The sequence below is a fragment of the Mixophyes fleayi genome, chromosome 3, assembly GCF_038048845.1.
Source record: "Mixophyes fleayi isolate aMixFle1 chromosome 3, aMixFle1.hap1, whole genome shotgun sequence".
In the NCBI taxonomy this organism is placed as follows: Eukaryota; Metazoa; Chordata; class Amphibia; order Anura; family Limnodynastidae; genus Mixophyes; species Mixophyes fleayi.
Window position 1 is genome coordinate 193,765,057 of NC_134404.1, and position 24,820 is coordinate 193,789,876.

Sequence of the window (24,820 nt, forward strand, 5' to 3'; positions counted from 1 at the left end):
GACCTCCACATACAATAGTACACAAATCTGTGTTATTCACTAAATTCCCATAGTTCTGCTATCAAATCCACTATAATGTAGTACAAATATAGACAAACCATCCATTTAGCCTTTCTCTCACTTATCACTAACACATAGGCAAACATAGATGACACAATAACTCAGAGAATGTGCATACAGTGCATATACAGTAATCCTTGCATACAGTAGATTATAGTTTACCAGCAAAGATATTATAAAATGTCACTAAACCAATATTATAAGTGAGTTTACAGTTTAAATCCCAGTACTGGATTATCACATTATATCACTAATTTACCTCCAGATTTTATTAATCCTTTATTCGTGTATCCATGTAATTACTGGGATTCTTTTTAGTGTGTCTGTACCTATGTGTATATGCATTTGTATTGGTATGTATGTATGAAGATTGAAATGACGTGTGTTTGTGTATGTGTGGTGAGAGAGAAAACACACGTGGGTGCATGTGAGGGAATGTGAGCAGGTTGAACAAGAGATAATGGGCCTGATTCAAATCTGAAGTCGATTTACATGTAAGTTGTGGCTTTAAAAAGAGCACGTAACTTGTGCGTACATATGCCCGCATTCAAATACAGATGTTGTCCAAGATATCTTCTGATGTAAGTATGGTAGTGAACCAATTAGGACACTTAAGCATATTAAGCATCATTTTGTACACTTTTTTTTTCCTACGTGGTTATTTACTCGTAATTCACATTTGAACGCCCACCATGCATGCAATTCTTTCTTGCCCTTATTAGCCCTAAAACATTGATGTTAAATGACCATTAATAATGACCCTTTTGCTGCATTACCTCATTATATTGCACTACTCCATGCTAAAAATTACACCTTTATCACACCCATTACTATCAAGTATGTCTCATTATTACACATTTGCTTTTCAAGAATAAAACACACTCAAATGTTTATTAGAACAGATACATTTTATAAGAACAATAATCAAAATTAAAATGTAGAACACATGTCCATAACAAAATATAATTTTTATAAACTTAATATACGACGGTGAGTCTAAAATTATCCGCACTCTGGCTGTAGAAATTTTTTTAATCAACTTTCACAAAAGACAAATGCATTATTTTTTGACATAATCTCCCTGCTTTTCAATACACTCTGTCCATCTGTCAACAAGCTTTTGTATTCCCTCATTAAAAAATGTTTTAGGCTGAGCTGGGAGCCACGAAAGCACCGCTGTCTACACCTCTTCATCAGACGTGAATCTTTGTCCTCTTAGGGCTTCTTTCAGGGGACCGAACAGGTGAAAGTCAGATGGGGCAAGATCAGGACTATAGGGCGGATGCTCAACACCTCAAAATTAAGTTTTTGGAGAATGTCGACAGTATGAGCATTGGTGTGCAGACGTTCAATGTCATGCAATAGCACAACACCCCTGGATACCAGTCCTCTGTGTTTTGTTTGAATTTTAGGCTTCAGCTCTTCAGTGAGCATCTCACTGTAATGAGCACTGTTGATTGCTGAGCCTTTTTCCTGAGAATGTTCCATTACTGGCCCTTGAGTATTCCAGAAAACTGTAAACATCAACTTTCAAACTGATGGTTGACTTTTGAACTTTTCCATGGTTGACAATTGAGGATGTTTCCATTCCATGCTCTGCCATTTACTTTCAGGCTCTTAGTGATGAATCCATATCTCGTCGCCATTAATGATTCTTTTTAAGAAACTTTCATTTTCCTTAGAGTATCGGTCCAAATTTTCTTTGCATATGTCCAAACGCTTCTGTTTGTGTTCTTCTGTGAGTTGTTTCGGCACACATCTCGTACAAACTTTTCGAAACCCAAGTCTGTCATGGATTATTGCATAGGCAGAGCCATGGCTGATTTGCAAATGATTTGCAACATAATCCACTGTCAGTGGGAGTGGTTGGTGGTTGCCGGGGTGACAGTGGGGAGTTTTTAACACCTTAAGTAGCTTGATGAAGGATGTGGCGATGAAGATGAAGGATGAGGTGATGGAGAAAAATGATGAGGTGGTGACATGTGGACAAAACCACGTTAAAAAAGGGCGCTTAGTGTGTGTGGAAAAAAAACGTAGAAAGGGCTGAAATTTGGTATACTAAGATGTTTTTAATTTGTTAATTTAATTTGTTAATTGTTAAAAGTGTTTATAAAGATTAAAAAAAAATATATATATATTTCTTGAAGGAGAAGTGACAGTTGGGAGTGGTTGCCGGGGGTGACAGTGGGGAGTGGTTGGTGGTTGCCGGGGGTGACAGAGCGAGAGGAGTGTGATACTCAGGACCGCTGAGAGAGATCCCTGTGTCTGGATAGACATCTGGATAGATGTGGCGATAAAGATGAAGGATGTGGTGATGGAGAAAAATGATGAGGTGGTGACATGTAGACAAAACCACGTTAAAAAAGGGCGCTTGCGTCGTGAAGTAACGCTCTTCCCCTGAGGAGGCCTGGCCCAGCCCCAAATGCATGACAAGAACCTTTTTAACACCTTAAGTAGCTTGATTTGACTAGAATGCATGAGTATCATGCACAGGTTAACTTGTGTGTGTATATATATATATATATATATATATAAAATCAAAAAACCACAAATTCTGACAAACTCCAAGCATTGTTTAGGCAAGAGTGGGCGGCCATCAGTCAGTATGTGGCCCAAAAGTTGATGGACAGCATGACAGGGCGAATTGCAGAGGTCTTCAAAAAGAAGGTTCAACACTGCAGTAGATGTAGTTTATTCATGGATGTCTGGATAGTATGGAGCAATGATGAGGAGAGTCATGTGCGGGAGTGGGTGGAGGTGTTGAATGGAGACTAATAAGGCACAGGTGATGTAGGAGCTGAGTTCTTGCAGAGTCATGAGAGAGGAGAGTGATTCAAACTCAGTTTCATTTCTTCATACTTGTGATGGCAGACAAAGCCTTGAGTAGAATTGAAAGTACAGTGATGCGATAGAGGACCGAAAAAGCTGTAGCATGGCTAGGGAGTGCCTAAGCAAGTAGTACAGCAGGCTGATTACACAGAAGGGATATTGCAGGGAAAATAAACTGACAAATAAAACTTTCATGAGCTGATAAGAAAATAAGATCAGTCTTCTTGTGGTGTAAAGCTTGCAGCCAGGGAGAGATGAAAACATCAGTATTAGAATATGGAGTTTCAGGTGAATACAGACTGTCCATGTGTAGCTGTGGTAATAGGCAGAATGTTCTTCTCCTGTTTAATTCTGGTATAACTCCGAATTATGCTATTTAAGTCTTAATACACTTGTAACTAACAAAGTTAGAACTATACACACTAGCTATGCAGCCTTACTGAGGCCTATACTTTTCTACAAACAACACACTAAAATATAATACTTCTTTGTAAAATCAAGATTCTTACATTCTTCTGTGACCTGGGGCTCTCTGCCGCCTCCTGGGGATCCACCCTCTCCGCTTACTGCCTCAGGGCCTCCTCCTGCTCCTCCTCCAGGGCCTCCTCTATTGCCCATTGACGGGCTCCTGCATGGCTTTCTCCTGGTGATCCTCCCTGGCCTCGTCCATCACCTGCTCCTTGTCACACATCGGACCCCAGACCTTAATCCCATTAAGAACTTGGGGTCAATCCTCAAGAGGTGGGTGGACAAACAAAAACTCATAAATTCTGGCAAACTCCAAGCATTGATTAGGCAAGAAGGGGCGGTCATCAGTCAGTATGTGGCCCAGAAGTTGATCAGCAGGGAAGAGAACTAGGCAGAGTAAAACCATTCAAGATATCAGTTTTAAAGAATCGCTACACTAACAAAAATGATAATACAGATATTTTTCTCTTTATATGCTTGAAAACAGGCTTACTTCTCTTTGGCTTTCCACTGTTGCCATAAACTGTCATCTAGCCTTCAGCAACTAGAAATACATTTTAAAGACTGATATTGGCACCTATGCTATTGTTCTTAGAAATCTCCAAAAGTTTATCAAGTGTAAAACCATTATATTTGAATTAAAATTTTACTTATTTAAACGTTATATATATAATGCTTATTTAATCATAATATATCATAAATATGACAATAAGAGAGGCATTGGAGCTGTCTCTATTCCAGGTGCACATTGCATTTTTGTTGTTTATTAAGATTCACTACATGATTTTGTGTGTATATTAATGTAATATACGTACCTACCTACCTATACCTAAATATATCTGTTCATTTTGTGGTGTTCGAAAATAATATAATATTAAACTATAGTCATTATAAAATCCTCTTCCTCAAAGTTCGCAAGCGGGTACTGTCGAACTTACCTACTCCACGCAGGCAATTTCTTTGGCGGTAGACGCCGCATTCTTCCGATGATGAGTGCCATCTTGCATGCATAGAGCCGTTCTTCTATTTAATACCTCCCAAACCTATTACTATTGGCTCCTCTTAATTTATTTGTATTTAAGGCACCTGACATGGCAGTCAGGTGCCTGTTCTTTGTGCTCACCTCTGTGTAGTGTTAAGACTTGGCTCCATGTGCTCCTGAGCACCTTTCAGCAGACTATATTTTGTATTGAACTCCTCGCTGTTCCAAGGACTCTACAACCAGCTGTTCAATATCACCTCCTTGTGTACAGCCTAGAGTTCAGTGTTATCTCTCAGCAGACTATAATTGTATTGCTCTCCTTGCCGTTCAGTGTCTCTTCTTCATGCTCAATCTACAGTTGTATCCTACTACTAGCAACCAGATATCTGTTCTCAACTCTCCTAGCGGGTTTAGTCTAGAGCTCACCCAGAGTGCCATGACCTGTTGGGCAGAGGCCGCAAAGACCATACCTCCTTACGGGGGTTCCTGGCGAAGACGACCTGTCCCGTTAGACTCCGTGCCTTTGGGTAGTGTAGTGCCAAACTAGTCAGACTCGGGGGATCCAAAGTTTTCCTCTGTATTCCGTGCTACTCATGTACAGATGAAATATACTATCTATATGGACAAATGGCACCACAAAGTGCCTCTTGGGCATATCATGCTAACTCCTTCCACTCAGTAGAACTATTATAACAGTGCAGAGTGGTTATGGGGACAAGTGCAATTTACGTGCCATGAAATAGCCGCTAAATCAGGCAATTTGTCCAAAATAAATGCATTCCATCTGCAGAGGAACAGAAATGTTTAATGAGCAGGTACTATATTTGGGGCCATCTGTTGTGATGTGTCTGAGATCAAAGCCAACTCTGTGTATTAAAATAGCCTCAAATCTTATTTTCTTTTGGTGCTGAAACCACTACAATTGTCATGTATCTTGGGCTAACTATTCTATATGGGCCAGATGCAAAGCAAAGAAAATGAGTTATTTTGCTACTGGACATGTCATGTCATGTTAGTTTATTATTTTGCATGTAAGGAAAATATTGGCTGCAATTTCATGTAGCACACAAATACTTGATAGCTTTATTTTTACACTGAGATTTAAAGTTGATCTAGGACATGCCCTATCCCAACTATAAATCTGTCCCTACATTTTAAGTTTTACATTCCCCTCCAATGCAATATGGTATTGCCAAGTTGCAAATTTACACCTTTTATTTTGCATTGATTTCTTTAATGAATCAAGCCCTATATGTTTATTGACTGCTATCTTTTTAGAGATCTTTGGAGGTCAGTTTGAGATCTAATTTGTAGGTCTGGTTAACTTTGGACTGTTACTTTGTTATTGCTCAACTCAATTGCATACATTTTATCCTGTTTTCAATTCAGTGAGATAAGCTGTAAAAATATGTGCAGAGTTTTTCACCCCCAGTGCCTTATTAGAAGATTGTTGCTATGGATAGATTTAGAGTAATTTCAGAGCCTTGGTGTTATGCTTTTATTTTATTTTCTAGATTACATTACTAATGTCCATGTGGACATTTTGCTCTTCCACTACACATAATGGTGATTTCTCTCTGTTTACCTTTAGTTATTATATTCCTTGTTTGCTCATCCCTACACTAAATTTTCTCTAATAGTTTCATGACTTTTGTTCTTGTCTTTCAAGATCATTTTTGGAAAATTCTTGTAAAAAGTGAAGTTTAAAAAAAATAAACGGTAAAAGTAAACAGTAGAGTTGCAATACTGTGGTACACAAATAGATGAGTTAATGTTACTTTGAAAAGCCATTTCAAACATTAAGTAAATTAACTTGACATATATTATAAGGGCTTAATCCGATCTAAAGTAGACATAATGGGCCCGATTCATTAAAAAACACAATTTGTGGAAAAAGCAAGCAGGGCTGCCCATATTCACCAAGATCTCAAAAATATTTCTAGTTGAATACGGGTGTTCGTATGCTCTGCCAATACGGCACTTGCATACGCAGACAGACACAACACACTGCATAATGCATATGTATATATAAAGTCCCATTAGAACTGACAGATTAAAAAAATATTATTAAATACATTAATACCTTCTTTTTTTTTTACAATAAAAACATTTATCCTGGTGTTATTAATGCCTATTATACAGTGCAAACACATGTTCTAGCATGCATACGCAACCGCCATATCTATCATTTAGCAATTACATCTGCCCTGTAGCTGATGCAGGTGATACGGCTGAAAGTCACATACCTGAGAGATGCCTAGAGCTTGAATTTGACTGATGTGCGCGCTCTCAACCTTGACACGCCCTTACTGTACTTTGACAACATAGATACGATCCTTCTCTCCCCTGCTCTGCCCTTGATATCTTACGCTGTCAGAAATGTCCTATGCATTCGAAAATTAATTGCATGAACTTGTGTTCACTGACATATAGTCTGTTTCTGAGCATGTGCAGAGTAAATTTACACAAAATACAGTGCATATCTGCATTTACGTTCCTTAATGGATCAGGTCCAATGACACAATTCTATAAATGCTGCTCAGTATTTGAGTTTTGTCCAATAGAATTGGTCTTCCCTATTCTTTTCTGTAGCTTCAATTGGATAGTGTTAAAATTTATGTCGCAACTATCTAAAAAAAAGTCTGTTGGCAAGAAAATTAAATGTCTGTCTGTCAAAACAAAAACTATTTGCTGTAATAGATACAAAATTGTTATTTGATGCTTGCAAAGTTCAACATTGTATTCTAAGCAAGACAAAATGATTTTTTAGGAAAATAGACAAAAACATACTTGCACACAATGTTTCCATTACTGTAAGAATGGAATCCAGTGATTATGGTCTGGGAAAGGAAGATTGTGGTTTATAAATGCACAATATGCTGCAGATAAACACTCAAATATTCAAACAAAGACATCTGTTTTTATGACCACCTTTTTTGGCCTTAAAAGCAGAGAGAATTCAGAAGCTTATTGGGCATGAAAGAAACAGTCTTTCTCCTGCACTCTCAGCACCCATCTACTACCCAGAGTAGGATGCATTAAATTTTCAAAGTAGAAACATGAGCCACTGAAACTGTTAAAATTACTATAACATTTTTCATTAATATTTGTACATATAATTAATAAAATGTTATTAAAATAAGTCATGTTGATGAATTAATCATAGTAACAAAAAGAATTACAGCAAATACACTAATTACTGTTGTTGTTTTACTGACATTAGAATGTGTTCTAGGAAGTTACTTACCTTTTTTAGAGAAGAAACATACTTCATCCAGTAGTAATGCAACTATACGTCTTCATCTCTTCACTGCTGAAGAATGCAGACCTAAGCAACACCAAGAATCACTGGCAGAGTTCCAGGCTATATGTGAGTTCCAGGGCCCTGCTAAATACAATGAACAGTGTGGTGTTCCTCCTATTATAGCACGGTCCAATACTTTTTACTGGAAATTCCTTGAACCGTATTTTCATACATTTATACATTCTGTACTGAAATACATTATATACATATTATTTTGCAAGAACAATATGCAATTGAAGATCGTCACCCAAGTATTTGAAAGTACAGATATGCAAAGCACTCGTCATTTTACCCGTATTAAAAGCCAAATATTTAGAACCATTAATCCAACTGAAAACATGCAATGAGAAATAGTTGCCTCATTTCTACCCGCTCAAAAGCTAAGTTAATAGAGGTGTATTGGAACATTGCACTTTAAACTTATTGAAAGTTTGAACTGAGTGTGGGAGGACATTTATTGATGATATCCTCTGTGACGCTATAGTATCTCCCTATGCATAACTGGTGTGAATGAGTTCTCTGTACAGCACTGCGGAATCAGTGGTGCTTTATAAATAAATGGTGATGTTGATGAATGGTTGAGTATCCAAGAATGGCCATGATTTATGAAAATGATAGAAGCAGGGTTGTTTATATACATTTAGTGGATAGTTGTTTATACCTGCCTTTATCTGTAAATGACTTCCAGTTCAAGGAAAACTTATTATGTGCGGACATTTCTATTAAAAACAGTTATGTTGATGCAATTGTTAGTACTTGATTGCAAATTAGAGGGCGAATTAGCATTTTAGTGGTCATGTTAGCATAACAGGAATGGCAACACTGCTGGGGTTTTCACACACAACTGTGTCTGTTTCAAGAATGGACAACCATCCAAATAACATCCAGACCACTAATAAAGATAATTGGTACCCTTGATACACATAGTGCAATGGTCAAATGTCAGAAGATATCACTGAACATGATTGACAGTCATGTGCATAACTCCATGGCAGCAGGGGTTGGTTATGAAAAGTCAACAGTTAAAATGTTGCCAATAAAATGCCTACATGGTCAAGAGTCATAATTTTGACACAGTTAAAAGGTCATCAACTAAAATGTTTACAGGTTGTAAAGTTGACAGTCAAAATGTCAGCATAAATCCCACAGTGTTCGGGCCGGAGCTCTCTTCCTCTCGCAGATGAGGGAGGGGTTTATCTAACTAGCCTGGTCATAGACTACTGCAGCCTCCCTCCACCCACTCCCCACAAGACCTCAGCGATTCTTTCCTGCTCCACATCTAACCTACTTGCAGCCCCAGCTGTCTGCCTGTACCATCTCAGTGGCATCTTATCACCTTGCTGGTGATACCACTTACCTGTACTTGGAGTCTCAAAAGGAGAGCATAACACCGGACATCCCTGACTATACCTTGCTTAGGAGTACTAACCTGCTCTCACACTCCAGGCACTGAGGTACAGTAAATTTAATATATTTTGCTCATGCAGTTCATTAAATAGTCACAGCACCACTGCCACCTGGTGGTCATTTACGTTTTGACACTCAGTAGTACTCATTCTACATCTCAGACTGCTTCCCTGAATACTTGTAGAATCTTTTACATCAACGACTATGTATTGAAGATAGTCATAAGATTGCTCATCTTTGGGACTGTAATTTTCTGCTCCAGTCTACTCATATGCCAGTTTTAAAATTAATACTGTATCGAAGGACTGCAACAACTTTCTTTTGTACCATTGCTTCGTACGCAACCAATGTAACTAATTTCTGCTCCCCACCATCCCCAGATTCACAGTTCTCTAGAAAATACTTTATCAACCAACCGTTGGTATAATTTCTTACTGTATTTGTTAAATAGTGCCCTGACCTAATTTTGTAAGCGAAAATACCTTGATTAAAAAAGTTTACTGGAGTGGACCCATCACAGAGCCTGGAACAATTTGCTTACTCTGATTCTAGATTGGACAGAAATAAATCTCAGCTGTTTCATCAACCTCTGATGAAACAGCTTCTTGACAACTGGTCATTGGTAGCATACTTGGTGAAGTTTGGAGTTTGGTGCATTTCAAAACCCCAGGGTTATTTCTTCATCTGCTACCAGGAGATTTTACTTCATATCACTGAATCTACTGTGTGACCGATATCTACGCTTTCTCTCTATATTGTTGTCTGAAGAATTGAATGAATATTATTTTAATTTTTTGTTATATCTATACTTTGCACACTAAGCTATATTTTCAATCATTGGAAAATGCAGTCACACACAGCTGTGAGAAAGTGTCGCTCCAGCCTAGGAGAACATTTTATACTGTACCCTAAACCAGTGGTAATCCACAGGTTTAGGGTACAGTAAAACCTCTTTTTTTGGTTAGGGTAAAACCTCTTTTTTTTTTTTTCTATTTTAATCACTGTCCGTTCTTGAAGTCACTCCTTGTGTGTGGATGTGTTCTGGCTCCACTGTTCTATTTTACTTTTACCGCTATAGTGTCCTGACCATTATTGTTTATTATTATTGGTCCTCCGCTGTATCCCGTTTGATCCAGTTCCAGTGCTACTTAGCATACTTGGCAGGGGCGGATCCAGGAGAGGGGCGATTGGGCAATCCTGAGCAAAGTGAAAAATAACGGAAAGGTTCAAACCGGAAGTGACATCAATCTGAAAACCCTCTATACAACTAATAGAGGTCAGTTGTGATACTAGAAACCGCAGGCAGACAGTACATTAGGTTTCTATTTTACTATCGGCTCTCTACGCTGTTTATAATATGTAACAGCAACAAGATTGAATATCTAGTATATAGGAAGGTTTGTTCTCTGTTTATAGATAACTGGGGATCATTAATAAATATATATATTACAATTGACATCCCCATACACTTATTTATGAACTAACCTTATTATATAAATCAGAGATTCCAATCACACACAGCCTTTATTTTAAATGTATTTTATTGCACATATCACTAAGAATTGCCTGTTTTTATACAAAGTAATAAATATAAATATTAATTAAAGTATTTTTTAAAATCCCTAATTGTTTATAATAAAAGTTACGTTTTAATACTTGCCTTTTGATCTCTTTCATCAAATTGTTGAGGAATTGTGAGAATTTGAGTGCACCAATAATAATGAGAAATCCTCTTTTCCTCTTTCTCTTTTTTTGAAATGAAATAAGAGGAAGTTGTCAGCGACTATTTTTATCCCTGGACACGGAGAAAGCTTTTGACAGAATATCCTGGAGGTTCATGTTTCAAGACTTAAAGCAATTTGGATTTGGAGCTAAATTCCTCTCTGGAGTCACTGCTCTCTATTCTTCCCCCGTGGCTAGGGTAATGGTCAATGGATCGGTCTCTGATACTATCTTAATCTCAAATGGAACTATGCAAGGTTGCCCCTTGTCACCCTTGGTCTTCGCCCTGGTGATAGATCCCCTTGCACCGCTGATTATAAACTCCATATCTATAAGTGGAGTGGAGGTGGGTGGCCAACAATATATTAATCTCCTTGTTTGCAATGACGTTCTTTTGTCTCTCACCCCCCAGACTTCCATTCCTGCATTATATGATCTGATTGATATGTTTGGCAGTCTTTCTAGATATAAAATTAACTTCTCTAAATCGGAAGCCTTGCTGTTGCACATCCTATGTCTTGTTAAGGAGAAGATTCAAGCCTCTATCAAACCTAAATGGTAAATTCATAAAATAAAATACTTAGGAGTATATATTGCTTCTGCCTATGAACACCTATACCAAGAGAATTTCCCCCAAGTTCTTAGTACAATTAAATCAGACCTGGTTACATGGCAGATTTATGTTCTTTTATGGTTGGGGAAATATTGGTAATAAAAGTTAATTTGATCCCAAAACTGCTATATCTTTTTCAGACCCTACCGGTCAACGTCCCTAGAAAGGTTTTTAAAGATATTCAATCTGCCTTTCTTAAATTTATCTGGAATGGTAAACACCCCAGAGCTTCTGTCTGTATTGAAGAAGCTCAGGAACAGGGGCGGAGGCTTTCTGGATGTTAAGCTCTACTTTTTAGTCTCCCACTTGAGCCAAGTGACAGTGTCATTCGCTCCACCAGATACCATTGCATGGGTAGCTCTTGAAGCTAACCTTATCCACTCACTATACCTTGTTCCTATCTGGGGACTACCTAAACATCCTAGGCCTCCCAAACTATATTCTATCCCCTCCATGAAATTTTCGAGTAAGTGTAAGTTTAAATTATATACAACAATATCTCCTATTACCCCACTCTGGGACAATCCAGAGTCTTTCTGCTCCTCAGTGTAAACACTGAAGACAGGCTGGTATTAGAGTTGCTTATGACCTAAACGTGGAATATAATTGGGGCTTTCTAGATGACGTTTTTCGCAAATTTACCCCTCTTAAGCACTATGGAATTTGCTGGCGCTATATAAATAATTGATGATGATGACCCCTCTTCTTTTATTTTTTTTCAAATCTGACACTAATACTTCCTTAATTAACTTCCCCCTGCATATTCTCTAAAGGATTTAACCTAATTTGAATCAATCTGCCTAAAATGCCCCACAAGTAAAAGTTTGATCTCTATGATATACAACTTACTTATAGAGGTCATCCTTGACTCTCAGTTGACATGAGAGGGATTTGGAGAGAGATCTAGGACCACCCCTGACAAATTTTGCTGGGAGAAAGTTAAAGAGGGCATAGCCACCAGTTCAATATCCAATAAGCTCTTTTATAGGTGGTATTATACCAATGAAAGACTAAATAAAATATTCCCAGCTCCTGACCCAAGCTGCTAGCGGAATTGTGGCTAAAGAGGCCCTTTCTTACACATCTGGGGGTAAATGGATCAAGCTGAGAGGTTTCCGGCAGGTTTGAAAAGTGGAGATGTTGCCTATAGCAACCAATCAGATTCTAGCTTTCATTTTGTAGAATGCACTAAATAAATGATAGCTAGAATCTGATTGGTTTTTCAAACCCGCTGGAAAACTCTCAACTTGATACATTTACCCCCTGGTGTGCTTTCCCACGTATCGTACCTTTCTGGACCATGGTCCGTTCCATCATTAATTCACTTTCGGACCAAGCAATACTCAAAGGCCCCTGGATCTTTCTGCTTTCTCATCCCCCTCTAGATGTGGACAACCATACAACAAAATTGGTATCTCATATTCTCACAGCTGCCAAAACTCAATTAGCTAAGAATTGGAAGCAACAGGGGCTCACCCTCTATCTCTGCCCTAAAAAATTCCACCTGGCTCATTGCATGTTTGGAAAGCATCACCTATTGTCTCCATGATAAACAGGCCAAATTTGATGCCATATGGACACCCTGGTACTTCCGAGAAAACCGCTCTGTCCATTGTCACTCAAGGGTTCCAGTACCTTTTTAGCAGATACCTATTTGGTCAAGTTCATAGTCACTTCTGGGTCCTTCTCATGATCATATAAGCCAAAATCCTTTCTAAGCTATCTCATTCTATTTTGAAGTCTTGTTACTGTCCTGGGTCCTACAAATGTTTTATTTAACATAACATAAATTCTTGTCGTAATAGATTTTGACCTGTTGCCTTGTACTGTAACTGTCCCCCTATTTCCCATTCCCCCTTTTCCAATTTTACGCCAAAAAGAAAACAGAGAAATGTTCCTCTTTGTTATTATAATGTTTAGTGTTATAATATACATGTTTCTTCAATAAATACAAAGTTAAAAAAAAATTAGTCATAAAGCATTAGATGTAAACGCAATGCATTTTTTTGTAAAAAATGAACTAAATGTAATTTAAAAAAACTGGCATGGTCCCCCACCCAAACAGTTTAACCAACCCTAGTGCCTCCAGCCTAGGCTGGTACTTGCAAAGTTGGGGGGACAAAAAGTTTGGGGTCCCTCTGATTTTCCTATTACCAGCACTCAGATTTATGTTCTTTTATGGTTGGGGAAATATTGGTAATAAAAGTTAATTTGATCCCAAAACTGCTATATCTTTTTCAGAACCTACCGGTCAACGTCCCTAGAAAGGTTTTAAAGATATTCAATCTGCCTTTCTTAAATTTATCTGGAATGGTAAACACCCCAGAGCTTCTGTCTGTATTGAAGAAGCTCAGGAACAGGGGCGGAGGCTTTCTGGATGTTAAGCTCTACTTTTTAGTCTCCCACTTGAGCCAAGTGACAGTGTCATTCGCTCCACCCGATACCATTGCATGGGTAGCTCTTGAAGCTAACCTTATCCACTCACTATACCTTGTTCCTATCTGGGGACTACCTAAACATCCTAGGCCTCCCAAACTATATTCTATCCCCTCCATGAAATTTTCGAGTAAGTGTAAGTTTAAATTATATACAACAATATCTCCTATTACCCCCACTCTGGGACAATCCAGAGTCTTTCTGCTCCTCAGTGTAAACACTGAAGACAGGCTGGTATTAGAGTTGCTTATGACCTAAACGTGGAATATAATTGGGGCTTTCTAGATGACGTTATTCGCAAATTTACCCCTCTTAAGCACTATGGAATTTGCTGGCGCTATATAAATAATTGATGATGATGATGACCCCTCTTCTTTTATTTTTTTTCAAATCTAACACTAATACTTCCTTAATTAACTTCCCCCTGCATATTCTCTAAAGGATTTAACCTTATTTGAATCAATCTGCCTAAAATGCCCCACAAGTAAAAGTTTGATCTCTATGATATACAACTTACTTATAGAGGTCATCCTTGACTCTCAGTTGACATGAGAGGGATTGGGAGAGAGATCTAGGACCACCCCTGACAAATTTTGCTGGGAGAAAGTTAAAGAAGGCATAGCCACCAGTTCAATATCCAATAAGCTCTTTTATAGGTGGTATTATACCAATGAAAGACTAAATAAAATATTCCCAGCTCCTGACCCAAGCTGCTAGCGGAATTGTGGCTAAAGAGGCCCTTTCTTACACATCTGGGGGTAAATGTATCAAGCTGAGAGGTTTCCGGCAGGTTTGAAAAGTGGAGATGTTGCCTATAGCAACCAATCAGATTCTAGCTTTCATTTTGTAGAATGCACTAAATAAATGATAGCTAGAATCTGATTGGTTTTTCAAACCCGCTGGAAAACTTTCAACTTGATACATTTACCCCCTGGTGTGCTTTCCCACGTATCGTACCTTTCTGGACCATGGTCCGTTCCATCATTAATTCACTTTCGGACCAAGCAATACTCAAAGGCCCCTGGATCTTTCTGCTTTCTCATCCCCCTCTAGATGTGGACAACCATACAACAAAATTGGTATCTCATATTCTCACAGCTGCCAAAACTCAATTAGCTAAGAATTGGAAGCAACAGGGGCTCACCCTCTATCTCTGCCCTAAAAAATTCCACCTGGCTCATTGCATGTATGGAAAGCATCACCTATTGTCTCCATGATAAACAGGCCAAATTTGATGCCATATGGACACCCTGGTACTTCCGAGAAAACCGCTCTGTCCATTGTCACTTAAGGGTTCCAGTACCTTTTTAGCAGATACCTATTTGGTCAAGTTCATAGTCACTTCTGGGTCCTTCTCATGATCATATAAGCCAAAATCCTTTCTAAGCTATCTCATTCTATTTTGAAGTCTTGTTACTGTCCTGGGTCCTACAAATGTTTTATTTAACATAACATAAATTCTTGTCGTAATAGATTTTGACCTGTTGCCTTGTACTGTAACTGTCCCCCTATTTCCCATTCCCCCTTTTCCAATTTTACGCCAAAAAGAAAACAGAGAAATGTTCCTCTTTGTTATTATAATGTTTAATGTTATAATATACATGTTTCTTCAATAAATACAAAGTTAAAAAAAAATTAGTCATAAAGCATTAGATGTAAACGCAATGCATTTTTTTGTAAAAAATGAACTAAATGTAATTTAAAAAAACTGGCATGGCCCCCCACCCAAACAGTTTAACCAACCCTAGTGCCTCCAGCCTAGGCTGGTACTTGCAAAGTTGGGGGGACAAAAAGTTTGGGGTCCCTCTGATTTTCCTATTACCAGCACTAGGATTTGCCAGCCTGGGCTGGTGGTATTATAGCAGGGAAATCCGCAGCGTGGGGTTCCCCCCTGCCATAATGCCAAACCAGCCCTAGGTTGGTCAGCACAGCAAGCAGGATTCCCTAGTGAAGTGCAGTAAGATGAAAGGATGACTTTATAGTGGAGGAAATCGGGATAAGAACGAGATTTCCTCCAGTGGCGCTCTGCAGTGCGGAGCACTTTTGCAGGTAGCGCGTCTGTTTGTTGTGCCATGGCTGGGGTTTGGTTCGTCGGAGACTATATGTAGTAGCTGGAGCTGCATTGTCTAGGGCTAAAGTGAGTGTTTTGTTATAGAAAGAGGCAGTCTGATTAGGACAAGAAAATGCAGCCATTGGAGAAAATAGTTGTTTTATTGAAAATGAGAAGTGGATTGGGTTAAGAGTACTTAGGTTTCGTTGTGTACTTGTGTATTTGGGTGCAGGGGAAAGGGCATTAGGTAACTTGAGGCTGAAGTAAAGGATTTTGTGGTCGGAGAGTGGGAAGGCTAAATTGAAGAAACTGGAGATGGGCAGTAGCAGGAGAAGACAAGGTCAAGGAAGTGCCTATCACAATGGGTGGGAGATGAGGTCCATTGGGGGAGACCAAAGGACAAAGTAAGTGAAAGAAGTTTAGTGGCTGAAGAGGTAGTGGGATTATCAATGGGAATGTTGAAATTACCTAGTATGAGTGTATGCAGGTCAAAGGATAGGAAATAAGTAAGCCAGGCTGCAAAGTTGCCAAGGAATTGGGAAACTGGACCTGGGGGGCGATACGAATGTGGAGAGGACAAAATAGATGGATAGTATGGACTTCAAAGGAAGAGAATGAGAGGTGGAGAGATTAGAATGCCTACTTCACTACCTTGTCTGTTTTCGGGTCTGGGAGTGTGGCTGAGGGAAATTCCCCCATAGGAGAGAGCTGCAGGGGATGTAGTGTCAGAGGAGGTGAGCCAGGTCTCTGTAATGGCAAGGAGGTTTAGAGATATAGAAATGAATAGATCATGGATGGATGTAAGTTTGTTACAAACAGATCTGGTGTTCCATAGTGCACAGGAGAAGGGAAGAGAGAGGGGAGTGGAGATATGTGGATAAGGTTGGTGGGATTGGAAGTAGGGGATGGATGGATGGAAAGGTTTGGGGTCGAGCGAGGAGCGTGAGCAGATTATAGGGATTGTACAGGGCTCAGGGTTAGGTGAGATATCACCAGCAGCCATGAGAAGGAGCAGGGTGAGAAAGAGAACATGCAAGGAGGATTTGTGGGTGTGAGGTTTATTTCTGTTTATGTAGGCTGGTGAGTGTGGTGTGTGCAGGAGACAAAACAGTTCATGTGTACAGACTAGTGATGAAGGAAGTAGTGCAGGGGAATTCATAATCGAAGAGGGAGGAATAGGATGTTGGAGAAAGAAGAGGAATTTGGAGAGAAGTGCAGTGACAGTAAATAGGATAGACTGTAAATTGAGTAAGTGCATGATGGGGAGATGTTGAATGAATGTGTATTAAAAAGGATAGGTAATGATAAGAGTAGAAAGAAACAATCAATCCAAATTGTGTGGGGCAATGGAAGAGGTGAAGGATACTTTACCGCCCCCTGGCTGGGGTTAATGGAGTAGGTAGTTTCTGCCTCTGACACAACGAGGTCCAGGAAGATGCTGACATTTGGGTGTGGAGGATCCAGCAGTCAAACAGAGATGTTAACAGCAAATACAACTGAGCTCAGTGAGTAGCTGAACAGATGTTGAAACAGCAATGACAGTTGAGCTCTGTGGGTCCCACAGCTGGACAGAGATGTTAGTTCTGTAGATCCTAAAACAGCCTTGTTTTTCGGTATAAAGTCGATCCTCAGCACTGCTGTGACATTTTCCAACAGTATTTAGAAATCTCCAAAGCCTTATATTTGTGAGAATAATGAGAAGTGTGAGCTTGGGCTAAGAGCTGAACCAGTGTACAGCTTACTATTTTTATTGTTGCAGTTATTATTATTGTTTCATTTTTATAGCGCCACCATATTACCTAGTCCTCCAGAGAATATTGAATCATTTATATTAGTACCTGCACCAATGGTGTTTATAGTCTAAATTTCCGCACATACATATATACACAGACACAATAAGTTATTTTTGACAGAAACCAGTTAACCTGCCAGTATGTTTTTAGACTGTGGGATTAATCTGAGCACCAAGACGAAACCCACGCAAACACGGAGAAAACATACAAACTCCATACATATAGTGCCCTGGTCAGACTGGAACCCATGGCCCCTGCATTGTTTGTGAGTCACCATTAAAAACTTTTTTAAAAATTGTCTGATTAAACAGTGTTTACATTTTTATCATTATGTTAGTTTGCACACGGAATGCACAAATCTACCAGAGATAGGAAACGGATTACCGGGACTGGTGTATAAAGGCCTGACTCATGAAAAATTTGACCAGATGCTACCGATGGCATATGGTAAAGTTTGGGTGTTATAAAACCCTATTGTATTTTTATTGTTGCAATCTAGTATGAGCAGTAATTTTGGGCAAAGTGCAAATGAATTTAGAAGGTGTCACAGATAAAGCAGTTATGGCAATACAAATTAATACGTTTTTAAATAATAAGAACAATACTATGTCAATTAACAGATACCTAATTAAACTAAACTGTAGTTGCACCCAATTCAAACACTCATACCGCACTATACCTCTGTCTACTGTAGACAAAGTATAACAATACCAAATGTTGGCAAAAGTTTAAACAATCACTGAGGTACAATTGAGTTGGTAATAAACGTTGCTTGGTGGGATGTGATGCATTGGGGGCACCAATATATAAACAGATGTGCAGTGATTTGCCAGCAATTATGTGAAACATGTGTATAGAACTGGTGGTGAGTCCATATCTTTAATTAGGATAATTTGTGCTCTGTCATGAGGCTGCAGCCACTTTATATCTTGAAGAACTCTATTACTCTGTTCTGTTTCTCTCAGGAGCTATTTCTTTTAAAATGGTGCCTCATTGCTCATTTATTACTCTCTGTGTTGAGCCCCGGGTTGCATAATCATGAAAGCATAAGATTAGCATATATAAAATATTGAGAAAGGAATGGGCTACTCCTGCAATGAAGAGTTATTTTGCGGAAATAAAAGATTATCACGTTCCTCTAACAACAGTAAGTGGAGTAGGTATGCCTGCACAATGTTCTCCTCTGTAATGTACGTCCTTCTCTCGTACATTAAAACTACATCATGCCTGTTCTTGCATGCTATAATATTTTTTGTTATATATCATTTTAGTGAAGTTGTTCAAACATATATGCTTACAATAAAACATTAGTTGGGTCATTCCATGTCCGTTCAACCAGGGTTGTCCACCACCCATCTCAGATTTCTACCCAAAAATTTTTTACTTAAGAGAGGATGTCAAAACAACTATTTCTGCCAAATATCTTGACTGTCTGACAATTAGTTGATTAAATATTCATTTTTCAGTTTATTAAATAATTTACTAATCGCGGCTTCTTTATCCAGTTTATTTGAAGTATCACGGGTGTTTATTAAGGAATCAACACAAAATTTGGACCCCTAAGGTAACTCTTCCTCCCAAATCTAAAAATCCAAACCAAATTACTTTATCTGCCTCATGTATTGCGTTACGGTAAAAACGCACGTTTTTCGAATAGAATTAAAAATGCTAGGTTCATTTAACATTAGGGATCCCATTTTTTGGGGGTGTTTAAAAAAGGTATAAATTAATACCACAAAAAAATCAGAAGGGTACTCTGTTTCATGGGTCACTCAATTCATGCACTGATTTTAGTTTTGCTATTGGATTCCATGTTTTTTGGGGTTAGGTATTTATCTAGTATGAAGTTATCCACTATATTAAAGTCCCCTCCTATTATAAGATTTGAGGTGTCTCTGGTGGCTATCAAATGGGAGATTTGTTGGAGGCAGATCTGTGGGTGGATGTTGGGGGTGTATATATGTTCGCAAAAATATATTTAAAGTCGCTTATTATATGCATTAAGATATAACGGTCACTGGTGTCCAGGACCATATCTAAAATTGTATAGGATAATTTTGGGCCACTCCCCAAGTTTTATTGTTTTATGTGACTGAGGTCCATTTGTATCTCTTTGGGTAGAGTCCTCTCCGGCCTTCCAGTATGTTTTCTGCAAGAAGATATATCTATAAAAGTGGGTAAGTATTTTTTTTGTGCTCAATGCGGTCTCATTGAGCACAAGTCTCCAATGTTTCAGGATATGTCATGTGTGGATGACATGACTAGCCCATCCCCCCGATCCAGAGGTAACATGCATACTGTTGGGGCTTTATTAATGGATTTTTTCCTAATAAGCATCAAATCTCTTTGGGGAGGAGGGTGGTGCACTTCTCTCCTGTGCTTCAAACATCTCGCCATAGATAACAATATAAGACATGACAGCATATACTAACAACAGTGCAGTTAGTTGACCAAACTTCATACACCTTTTTCTATTTTTCTTTAGCAAATATGAATACAGGTAGATATCAAACTGGTTGTTCCAATGTACAATTGATAAATGTAACATTTTCAAACAACAATTGAGATGGGAAGAAATAAATATAGACATCTTAAACTATAAATCTCAAACTGCCCTCCTAATGTTGGGGGTATACTGAAGTAATACAATTTTTAAGAAAGAATAGAAATTGTATCGCTCAGAGGTGGGGTAAAGTGGTATCTCTGAGAAGGAGACCTATTTAGAATGTTAGTGTCTGACCATTCTCTGTTACTAGGTGCTTGGCAGGAAAGAGTACGGTGAATCTTTTGGTATTCTATACTAGGTGTTTACACACTGCAGAGAATTGTTTCCTTTTTGGCGTTACCAGAATGTAAAAATCTTGAAATATGAGTATTTTATTTCCTTTCACAAGTAAATTTTTAAATTTTGCTTTTTATAACTAACAGTGTAATCGTGAAAGATGGCTATTACTGGTCTAGGCCTGGGTCAGTCCCCTTCCCTTTCCTGAACTATGCAGTGCGCACGCTTGATCCGATAGGCCTCCATATATTGTTTGGCTCCTAAAACAGATGGATGGTTTACACTTGAAAAATGGGTTATTTGTGGACTTTTGATATTTTCTAGGATACCTTTGAATCAGATGTTATTCCTCTGATTCCTTTTCTCCAGGTTGTCTATTTTTTCTGTTAGATTAGAATTTTTGCCTGTTGGTCAACAGTTTTCTGTAAAGACAAAACTGTATTCAGTATTGCAGGCTGTTATTTTGCTTAAATCTATATCAAATGAGAATTGCAAAGATTCAAATCTCTTGTCAATTCGGGGCATTATAGATGGCTGAAATCTCCATAGCGGTTGCTGGAGGCCCCTGTGATGAGTCTGTGGGTGTCGAGTCATTTTCAGTTTGGTCAGAAGTGATCTTTTGCTGGGATAAGAAAGACCCTCCCCGTTTGCTCGCTTGTGGCTTTGGTTTACCCATTGTGGACGGGTTTGTTATTTATGTTTGGATACGTATTTGTCTATCAGATGGATTCAGACTGTAGTTTCATGAAAAATCTTCCCAATTAATATCTCGACCTACCATTTTAAGTTGTTACAATTGTGTTTTAGTTGAAACCTTAAAAGACAAAAGAAAGGAGATTATTTTAGCTTATTACAGAGGTATTAACTTTAAAGTCTCCAAGATCATTATGGGTATAGAGGAAGTATGGGGGATAGGGAGGCATATTGTGATGGGTATTATGCAAGTATTATTCACAGGCACACAAATCGAGGATATAATCTGCGAATGCATATAAAATAAATGAGTCACTTAGGTAGTAGAACACTTTTGCCCCATGCATACTAGTGTTGTGGACTAATAGTTTGTTCCAAGATGTTTTCTTGCTTCACAATAAGGATGGTAGGATCAGGGATAAAGCGGGGGCTCTGACAAACAAGGGTGAGACAAGATAATGATTGACTGCTGGTGAGAATGTTCTGCAGCTATTCCAGTAGCGAAAAAATGCTTGTTAGTTACATTGAGAGTCTTAGGAGAGTTTCTTGGTGTTTGTTTCTTGAGTATTTTGAAGATCAAATTTGTGTGGGTTCTCAACTCAAGGAAGTACTGTTGTGAATGAGTAGTGTTCATACAACAGATCAGGAGAGATGGAGAGTCTCTCTGCAGTTAGTTCCACTTGTTCTTAGGACTGGGGATATTAAAAACCTGACATAATTGTTTTTTCCACAAGGTGGTAGCATTTCTTCAAATATGAAAGTTCTGCCTTTATTATATGTTGATTATTCATAGTGAGGATATATCCAAGGCTCTTAGGAATCCTTGGTAAGCAATCTGGCCCCGTTTTGCAATAGAGAAAAGTGTGAGAGTGAGTTTGGCCAGGTTTATTATGGGAGGTTATAGCATTGCGGCTGCAAACTAGGTTTATCTTAACTTATTCCAGATTAGTAGTAGTTGATTAGAGAATCTTAATGAAAAATGTCCACAATATATAAAATGTGTGCCTTGAGTGGTGGATTTTTCCACTTGTTTTCTAATGTGTTGTACTATTGTATAGAGGTTACTCTGTTCTTGTGTTTTCTCACTTTCTGTGAGTCTTCTCTTAATTACTTATAGGCAAATTTTGCTTTGTAATGTCATATATATATTCTTGGTTGCGTCTTAATGGAAATGTAAAAGAATTAGCAAAGCAATATCACAAGCCATATAGATTGTAACAGTAACATATCTTGCCCCTGATGTTTGAATGAGCTAGCAGGACATGGGCAGAGTGGGGTGTTCCATGCATAACACAGGATAGCAGCAGTGATGCACCTGATTAATTCTGCCCACAAATGCAGAACAAGATTAACTTCAAGGGTTGGAAACCTTTTGGATGCTGCCCATTTAGTAAGTGACTGAAGTGCTTTTATAGACATGAAGAGTGACCTAATTTTAAACCATTTTAGTCTGGGCCTCAGCCACTTTCATGGTTTTGCATTTTGTATTATCTAGTCACATTTCTTACTAATATGTACAGATAGACCAACAGACACACAATGACACACAATGCAGGTTTCAAAGTCCCCTTGCTGTCATGAGTGACTTAAGACCTAAATGAGGCTCCAATAAACAGTATTTTTGGAGAAAATGTACTTAAGGGATGGTTCAAAATTTTACAGTGATGTGTTTTTACTTTTTCCAATGTGCCTATAGCAGTCAGGTTATCTGCAAGATTTTCATGCCACTGACATGGAGGAGCAGAGAAATGAAAGCAGTTCTGTGCCTTTAACTGCTTCAGGCAGGCCTACGAGGTGTAGATTATTTCTCCTGAATCTATTTTCCAAGTCGTCTAACTTGTTTAGCATTTATTTTTGAGTTTTAAGCAAAGAAGTTGTAAGAGTTTTCTGACACTCAATTTCATGCATGTTTTCTCCAATGCGTATCTCATTCACTTGGACTTGCTTAGTGGTCTGTGAGACCTGGTCTTTGAGTTCTTGTATGGCTGCGGTAAACGTGTTTATCTGTTGCTGCATTAATGGTTTCATAGTCTCCTTAATTGCACGAACCACAGTTTCATAGGCAAAAGCAGGAGTATGCATATCCATTTGGGTAGGAGTGGATCAGGATGGAAAAGAAGAATTAGCAGCCATATTTGTTAAAGTGTCACCTGGGTCTTAGTTTGAGCTCCAGACCTCGCTCCCCTTTTTCGTTCATTTTCAGTGCGTTGCGGCTTGCTAGGTGCAGATGCGTTAACATATTTATCCATTGCAATGAAAGGATGTCCAAAACCAGTGTTTCAAAGAGAAAAGGTTAGATTAGTCCCAATTAGGCTTATATAGAGTGGGCATCAATCCCTCTGGGTTACATTCAGATATTACATCTCATTGAGTTATGTAGAAATAGGTAAACTACTTAGCTGCGATCTGACAGGTAATCACTATATGCTTGTCTCGGGCTAAGAGAACAAGATTACTGCAGATGGAGATGACAATAAAGGGTTTCTGAATGTACAATAAATGTGCTATAGTATTCTTAATATCCACTAGATGGCAGTTAGCTCTAATTTATTAATCTGTAATTATAGAGATTGAAAAAATACAAAATGTCCAGCATATATGTGAAGAAGAAAAAGATGAAATCACCACCTTAAGCATATATAATAATCTCCAAACGTGGCACAGTGTTTGTGCTATATGATGTGCTGCTTCTATGCTTGTCACTGCATATCTGCAGCCCAAAGTTGGTATTTAAAGTATATCTGTCAATCTGTGTGCTGTGGGGTAACAAGTAGCTCACCTATGATCTGGATTAAAAGCAGAGAAGTTTTGAAGACCAGATTTACTGATCTGCAGTCTTCCTAATATATATTTTATTCTAGCATCCTGAGAGTCTGAGCTTCTGAGTTTGCCATTAACCGCCGTTTGCGCCAAAAGTTGTTTAGCAGTCTCCAATTATCTTCAGTCACGAAACTGCAGCTTTTCAATGCCAATATGGGCTGATGAGATCCATAAGTTTGTATGGAGTAAAAGCGCGCAACTGAAGCATGATATAGAAGTACTATAATGGCACCAAAGTAAGCTCCAGGGGGAAAGCAGACCGTAGGAGATAGGGAATCCAGGCTGTGACTACACGCAGAATCGTTGGGATCAACAGTGTCCCTAGATTTTGTGGGCACGATGCCTGGTGACTGGTCACTGCAAATGAGGCTAAAGGCTAAGGATCTATTCACATCAGTGCATTTTTCTTACAGCATTGTAATGCCCTCCCTGCAGCGACGGCAGACAAAGTCCACGGGAGGGCACATAGTGGGAGAGATACATCAGTGTTATTGATATAGACATCTATTTTAGAAAGGGGCCCTCTGGTCTTCGTTTTCCCATACCCACCAGGTAGTGGGAGTAAAGGACTGCATCAGACCAGACCACCAGAGGAGTCTTCATACCATCACTTCTACTTTTATATTACTATTTCATTTTTGCTAATTAGAATGCATCATATTTTTTTTAACTCATTACAGATATTGTGCAATGCAAAATTACTATAAAAAATGCAAGTTGCATATTCTTATTTACTCATCCTCTATAGTGTTGAGTTCTAATATTTAGCCATGTTAAACCAAGATACAATTTATATTAAAATATACATAAAATTATCAAAACATCATTATCTTCAAATATATGGCGCACTCTAGTGGCCAT

General features: G+C 38.5%; 1 protein-coding gene across 3 annotated transcripts in view; it reads left to right on the forward strand.

Moving 5' to 3' along the window:
• NT5DC1 (5'-nucleotidase domain containing 1) overlaps window positions 1-24,820 on the forward strand; it is a 332,570-nt gene that overhangs the window by 213,196 nt on the left and 94,554 nt on the right. The window lies entirely within an intron of this gene.